Genomic DNA, 6,671 nt, shown 5'->3' with positions numbered 1-6,671 from the left:
CTGTGTGTGCAGGAAGCGAAGCTTTGAACTTTGTAGCAGGATCCACATCTGGCCTTCTTTTCCTTTGGTCTCTGCTTCTGTTTGTACTGTGCTCACCCAATTCCTTCCGCTCATTCATTCATTCAACAAACGTTTAAATAGTGTCTTTACTATAAAGTAAGCACCATACGAGATGGTAGCGCACAAAGATACATAAGAGTCTACCAAGAAGCTATTGTCTAACTGGAGAAAGAAATTGATAAGCAAATATCCATGACCTGGTGTGAAAGGTGAAATAATGTATCCTGTGGAAGCAGATGAAGGATGCATAAGATAGTGGAGGTCAAGGAATAATTCACAGAGAATATAAAATATTTGAGCTGAAAGTAGGACTCACCAGCCAGAGAAGGGAAGGGAGGCCCTTCTAGGGTGACAAAAAACAAAGGCTGAGGAGCGTAAGTACAAAAGTCCTCAGTAGTGAGTCTCCAAGTATGCGGCAGAAAGTAAAGGACCCTCCAAAGGCTATTCTTGATTGGACCAGGCACCCCAATGAAGTAGAGACTGAGGGAGGAGAAAGATCCTGAGTCAACCAGCCCCTGTTCTAGTCCCGCCCACCTAGCAGAGGTTACATAGGCCCCAACCTGGGGTCCGCCTTCCCCACCTCCACCCATATTACATTTGGTCCTATCCTGGGGAACTGGGGGTGGGGTGAGGATGGCTTTCCTAAGTTATGCTGACTCCCAAGGAGGTTTTCTATCCCCTCTTCATACCTCCACTCTCTGGAACACTGAGACTAGCCTCATTACTCAGGCCCAGGTCACTGCTGAGGCTCCGATCTTGGTGGTTCTGTCTCTACTATCAACCCACTCCCGCCCCCTTATACTGTACTACCTAGCTGCAGAGGTATCAGCCAGGTGGTACAGTATGAGGGGTCAGCCTCTCCCTCTAAGCAAACTCTCTGCCTTGCTCTCAACGCCTGTAGTCAGGAAAGGCCTGCACACTACGCCACGAAGGCCAGGACTAAAACATCTGGAGACATCAGTGGCCAGCGCTTTCCAAAGGCGTAGGCTGGAACTAGCAGACACCTCACTGCTCTGAGCCTCCATATCCTCCTACGCTGGGGCCCGTAAGTGTTGTGCGTGGTGTGCCCCATCCCAGAGGCTGAGGGCCTGACGCCTGATCAACAGGGTTGCAGGACTGCTCCACAGGTGGCGGACCCCAAACGACGTGAGCCAAAAGCAGGTTAAGGAGCCAGGAGGCTGGACTGGGAAGTCTGCGGGGATCCTAGATGCTGGCAGTGAGTAGAAGAGCGCTCCCAACGGAGAGGTCCCCGCTGGTGCGCCGGGCTGGGAGCCTGCGCAGCCCTCTCCAGCGCCCCGCAGCGCCTGCGCACGGTCCCTGGAGCGCCCTCCCCGCCCCGCCCGCCGCGAGGCCCGAGCGCGGCGCCGCGGGAGGAATTCCAGCCATTTCCTCCGCGCCGCGCGGTATGTGGCCTGCTCGCTGCCCGACCGCAGGGCGGCCCGAGGTGGGGGCCGGGCGGCGGGGCCAGTCCCCGCCGCGTCTGGCAGCTGCCCGGGCCTCGCCGTCCTACTCGGGATTCCCATCCCGCCGCCCCTCGTCCGGGGCGACCAGACCGGCCTTTCCTGCAGCCCCAGGCCTGCCTGGCGCCCCCCAGGCTCCGGCTCCTCCCTGCGCGGTGCCGCCGGAACCGCTCCCCGCTTCGCGCGTCCGCCCTCGGGCTGCCTTTGGCCCCCCACGCTCCCTCCCGGCCACCGCGGACCCCTGCAAGTCCCCAGAATCTGAGTTTGAAGCTGAAATCGGCACTTGCTACGTCACCTTGGGCCAAATCCCTTGGCCTTTCTAAGCCTCAGTTTCTCCTTTTGTGAAATGGTACCCCTAACATTGTGCTACCTCATTTGTGCTGTCATAGGTTAAATGAGAAAAATGAACGTGCTGGACAAGAGCCAACGTTGTTTTCCTTTCTCCAGGTAGCGCTACTGTCATTTGCTTTCCTACATCTTCCCGCCCGCCCTACCATGGCCTCTCCAGTCTAATTCGAGGGTGGAGCTGTCCCGGGCCGGCTTTACAGGTAGGCACAGTAGGTGGCTGTTTCCCGTTGGGGCCTGCTCAAGCCTGCTCCCTCTAGGTCTAAAAAATGCCTTAAGGTCCGACGTGAGAGTCCTCGGATTAAGCATTGCCCTCTAGGTTCTTGAAACGCTTGAAGGACAATTACTAAAATTTTTATGTGATGTCATCGCCACCTGAGAGCTGCCAGAGACTAGTGATTAGGACAAGTTAAAGTGCGGCCCCCGACCCGATAATGGGTGCGCAAACGTGGGTACATGCGGGTCTGAACAGACAATGGGCCACCACGTACTCCTCGGGCTCCTCTTTCAAAGTGCAGATCACGTGGAAGAGGAAACATTCAGTCTTAAACCCTTTGGAGGAGCAGCGAGGAAATGCAGAGCCAGAGTCCGGGGCGACTGGAAGGGTGAGATCCGCTTTCCCCACCGCCCACACCTGCCTCACCCACGCCCAGGACCGCCGTAAATGTCACACTAGGTGCGGTTGGAAAGCCCCGGGTTTCACCGGGCCTAACCACTGCCTGCATTGCAGACGCAGCACGGAAGAGCCGCTCTGCCTCGGTGTTCCCTAAAATGGCACCTTGTTTTGATTTTGTAACTTCCATTACAGCCAGAGTCCCAAGGCCAAGAATCAGCCCTTGCAGCAAGATATTCGCCCCCCGCCCCCCTCGTTCCCAATTCCCGCTACAGCCACAGACCGCATAAATCCAGGTGGAGACAGGTCCAGAAACACAGGTGCTATAAATATCCCAGTCCAGCCAGGAGACAGCTCTCAGGCAGCTCCTCCCCACCCACCCTCCTCGGAGCCCAGCACTTCAGGCCATTGCGGCGCTGCAGGCCGGTGCCCCGCTGAGGGAGGGGCGGACTTCATCTGTAACCGAGGCCTGCCTTCCCCTTCCTGTTTCCGAGACACCGTGACTGTGCCCAACCTGAGGATTTTCCCTCTACTCAGGATACACCTCCCTAACCCCCAATGGCAGACTGCTCCCTCCCTCTCGTGGTACCTATTTTTAGAAGGCTTCTCCCAGGGACCCCATGCCGTGACCAGTCTTTAAAAAAGGCTTCCTCGCTGGAGATGGATGAAGAATGCTGCCTTTGGTCGGAAGGCAACAACCTAAATCAGATTTACAATTTAAAATTTGATTTTAAATTTTTTGGTAGCACTTTTTGTTTGGGGAAAAAAATAGGCTGGAAGCAGAGTAGATTTAAAAGAAGGAGAGGAAGAAGCTTGGAGCGTATGCAAAGGAGGGCTAAAGCCCACCAAAAAGAGGCTTTCCCATAGGGCTGGTTCCCAGGAGCTTAGTGGGACTTTCTGAGCCAATCTCCAGGGCCTGGGACTTGGTGGGTTGCAGCTAGTTGAAAAGGAGCCTGTGGGCAGCAAGAAACTCCACTGAGAAAAAGGTTAATGAAGTTCTTCCACCTAGGGCTAAGAATACAAAAATTGTCCCCAGGAAACCCAGAGACCTGATGCCTTAGGGTAAAAAGAAGCATGGCAGATTTGAAGATGATGAGCGAAACAGATCTGAACCACCAGTTTTCAAATGTGGTTGTAAAAATAAGCTTTAACTAAATAAATAAATCCCTATTTTAAAACATAGTGGGTAATCCTAAAAATGAAGTCACATCCCTCTTCCAAATGGGGGAGCTTACTCATCAGTCTCTGTGCTAAGGAAGCACTCTTGCAAGCTCTGTCTCACTGAATGCTACTTAGACTGTACTATTAATTCCCCATTTTACAGATAAGGAAACTGAGGTCAGAGAGGGTAATTAGCCCAAGGACACCCAGCTAGAAGACTGTTTTGTATCCAGGGATCTGACTCTAGTTGTCACATGTTGAACCTCTACTGTGGGATCATCAACTCCACTAGTATCTCTGGCCAGAGATGGAAATGACTCCACTACAATCTTCAGCTGCCTTTCACAGTAAAGACCTTCCTGTAACTCTCACCTGCCTCCAGCGGACCTGAGTGATTGTACCCTCATTGAACTTAGTGGCTTTCCTGAGAGACCCAGGCAACCTACCCACAAGACACCAGTGTTTAGAGGAACAAACTGTCCATAGCAGGATTCCAAATAGACTAGACGTAAGTCACCAAGACCAGAATCAGCGCTGAACCAGCTCTTCCTGTGTGATTTCAGGACCACAAGGAACCTCAAATGGCCTTTTTACTGAAAATCAACCATAAAAGAACCATTGTGCTTAACACAGAACCAGATGTGTGCTTAAATTTACAGGTCACTGAATCTCATCTTTGGTGACCCAAAGATATATTTTGTCTGGCTTCCCTAGCATTTTTTAAAAAAAATTGAGTCAATTACGAAACATTTAAAATTGGAAGATTACAAGGAAATATCTGGATTTTTTAGCTCCCCCCACCCAGATCTGAAGATCTGGCCACACTGAAATGTGCACTGCAGTCCACCACAGTCCTGGCCATCTCTTCCCGTCTTTTACTCCCACTCTACCGCTTGGCCGATTGGCATCTGAATTTGCTGACTTTCATCTCCCTCATTAAAACATAGATATTCACTAAAGAGGTAACGATTGAGTCTAATTAGTCTCATTCCAATATGAATATCTTTTCCTAAGAGCTGTTGAAATTAATTGAGGTAAGTTAAGGTGAGGTAGGAGAGAAAGTGGGTCTCCCCCAGACAAGGCATCGGGCCATCCCCAGAGCAGAGCAGAGACTATTTCTAGGGTCCTAGAAGATTACAAGATGAGAAATTGGTGTTCAAACAGCTGTCATGTATGTACAACAAAAACATCACCTGTTTCCCAGGAGCTCATCCTTTTTATTTAACTTAGCAAACACCAAGCTTTTATTAGTATCCTGGGCTCCCTTCCCCAAACCTTCTGGCAGTGCCTTGGGTAGTGTCCAGAAGCAAACCCTGGAGGTGATTAGAGGGCTGCCGACTCAGGCTGTGAGCGAGCCCAAAGGAATGGCTCTGGCTTTCAACCAGGACAGAGCTAAGTCCAAAAGAATAGCTGAATGAAGATGAGGACCAAGTGATTAACTGGGGCCTGGGCAGCCAGGAACTGAAGCACGATCTCATTCACCAAGATGGTGAGCAGCTGTGTTTTCTGAAATGTGGACCATTTGAGGGAAAACCATCTTCCCCGAATTTGGAAGCTCTTCCTGACAAAGCAGTTTATTGCGCAGGCAGAGAGGAGAAGAGGTTTTGTATGGAGATATGGGGAGGGATGTGATGGCCTTAGCCCGAAGGTCTGATAGATCTCAGAGCTGCCTCGACCTCCCTAAAATGCCCATGTGGGAGATTTTCGGCTCTGTGGATATTTGAACTTAGATCTTTTTCTTGCGGTAGCTCATGTGACAAAAGAGTAACCCAAGTGTCAATAGAGCCCAAGACGTGTACTTGGGTGGGGAGGAGGGTAGGTAGATGTGATGAACTACTTTTAGGGCTTACAGAGAAAAGGAAGTTCTGTAATCAGAGACAGGAAAATTTGTCTAACCTCTTTTAAAGCTAGCGGATAATATGGCAGTCAGAATTGTCCAACTGCTGGGTGCACTTTGCAAGCTGTCTCGCTGAATGCTGCTTAAACTGTACTGTTAATGGAAAAGGTGAAAATATAGAGCGCACGACAGAGGGAGGAGAGTCTCCTGGTGGGGAGTTTCCAGGCTGGGTCAGGTTATGCTCAGTTCAGAGAGTCTCCCCTAACTTTCCCTCATCATCAGGTGGAAAAGAGTTCCTGAAACCCCTTCTGAACCCCAACGCTCAGTCTTGCCACCATCATCGGCCTTGCATCCAGTGACACAAATCTCATGTCCTTGTTCTTGTTTTATATGTCGGTCCTAACATCTCCCTGATCTCAGATCACCTATCTCCAGCTCTCTAATCTCCATGAAGCCCTGTCTTGTCCCTAGTCCATGTTCATCTCCCTCCCCAAATCCTGAGACTCTTCTTCCAATTTCTCTATTTCACACCTCCACACCTAGCTAGAGAAAAACACACAGCCAACTGCTTGATCTCACTTTGAATGAATGATGATAAAACTCAAGTGCTGCCCAATAGTCACATTTATATTTCCTTGATCCATTCACTCGCCTATGCTCCCAGATGACAGTTTCATAATTTCTTTTCTCTTCTCAAGCCCTTAACATTTCCTTTTCATCCTCACGCTCAGCTGTTAATTGGATTCTTTTTTCACTGGGAAAATAGAAGCGACCAGGAGAGAACTGTGCAGATTCTCACCATCCATCCCATTTATCCCTTGTCCAGCAGTTGCATCTTTAAACTTTTCTTTCCACCTATTATCAGAGATGACCCATCCATCAAAAGCAAATTCCTTCACTTGTGCACTCAATCCAGTCCCTCTCACCTGCTCAAGAACCTTACTTCAGCAATTCTCTCCTAATTATCACTCCAATGGAGCATTTCCGTCACACAAACGTGCCATTACTTTTCACATCTTAAAAAACAACCAAGCCTTTTAGTGACTGCACTTCCCTTGGCAGCCTCTGTCCCATTTGTTCCCTTCTAGAGCAAATGTCTCAAAAGAAGTATCTATATTTGCTCTGCCCAGTTCTTCTCCAGTTCTCACTTAAGCCAGACTCATTTCAGGCTTATATCCCCCATCATTTCACAGAA

General features: G+C 50.1%; 1 long non-coding RNA gene across 4 annotated transcripts; it reads left to right on the top strand.

Moving 5' to 3' along the window:
- Positions 1-1,387: 1,387 nt before the first annotated feature.
- LOC120621727 (uncharacterized) lies at positions 1,388-6,657 on the top strand. 4 transcript variants are annotated; one of them, XR_005658271.1, is made up of 3 exons: positions 1,388-1,463; positions 1,968-2,068; positions 2,384-6,657. It is a non-coding gene; the product is annotated as an uncharacterized LOC120621727 (long non-coding RNA). The 4 variants fall into 4 exon arrangements; XR_005658270.1 differs by having other exon boundaries at positions 2,379-6,657; XR_005658272.1 differs by lacking the exon at positions 1,388-1,463 and adding an exon at positions 1,470-1,869.
- Positions 6,658-6,671: the final 14 nt, after the last annotated feature.

The sequence above is a fragment of the Pteropus medius genome, unplaced genomic scaffold (genome assembly GCF_902729225.1).
Source record: "Pteropus medius unplaced genomic scaffold, Ma_sr-lr_union100, whole genome shotgun sequence".
NCBI classification, from domain to species: Eukaryota; Metazoa; Chordata; class Mammalia; order Chiroptera; family Pteropodidae; genus Pteropus; species Pteropus medius.
The sequence above is the reverse complement of the archived record's forward strand: the minus strand, read 5'-3'. Positions and strand labels throughout refer to the sequence as shown.